Source organism: Meleagris gallopavo, chromosome 17 (genome assembly GCF_000146605.3).
Source record: "Meleagris gallopavo isolate NT-WF06-2002-E0010 breed Aviagen turkey brand Nicholas breeding stock chromosome 17, Turkey_5.1, whole genome shotgun sequence".
Taxonomy (NCBI): Eukaryota; Metazoa; Chordata; class Aves; order Galliformes; family Phasianidae; genus Meleagris; species Meleagris gallopavo.
The window spans coordinates 11,499,920-11,500,321 of record NC_015027.2 but is presented as its reverse complement, the minus strand read 5'-3'; the positions used below and the strand labels follow the sequence as shown (position 1 = coordinate 11,500,321).

At 63.9% G+C, this 402-nt stretch overlaps 1 protein-coding gene across 1 annotated transcript in view; it reads right to left on the bottom strand.

Annotated features, from left to right (window-relative positions):
• RACGAP1 (Rac GTPase activating protein 1) overlaps positions 1-176 on the bottom strand; it is an 8,205-nt gene extending 8,029 nt beyond the window's left edge. Inside the window, exon 1 of the mRNA XM_010720541.3 lies at positions 81-176. The gene's annotated coding sequence lies outside the window, so the exon portion shown is untranslated. The remainder of the gene's footprint in view (positions 1-80) is intronic.
• Between the last annotated feature and the right edge of the window lie 226 nt (positions 177-402).

Here is a 402-nt window from a genome sequence, read left to right as displayed (position 1 = left end):
CAAGACCCTGCCGATCCCCCCCAGCCCGACATCGGAGCCCCGCGGATCTCCCCCCAGCCCGGTTTCCCCCATTCACTCACGCCGCTCCAGCTCCCACTCCAACAGCCGGGCTCAACCGCCCCGCGATTCGGTTTGAATCCCCGCCGCCAGCCAATCCCAGGGCGCTCTCCACCCTCCCGGTTTCTGATTGGTTCTGCTCGTTGTGAGTCTGAAGCCAAGCAGGCGCCATGTTTGTTAAGGGCAAAGTTTCTCAGCTCCGCTGATTCTCGAGGCTGCTGGGTGGTGAAGCCGGCCGGGCGCCATCGTTACTATTGGTAGATGCTTCCAGCCTGTGCTGCTTAGCAACAGAGCAGGCGGGGGATGGCGGCGGGGCCTGGACCCCCAACCTTTGGGCTTCTGCTG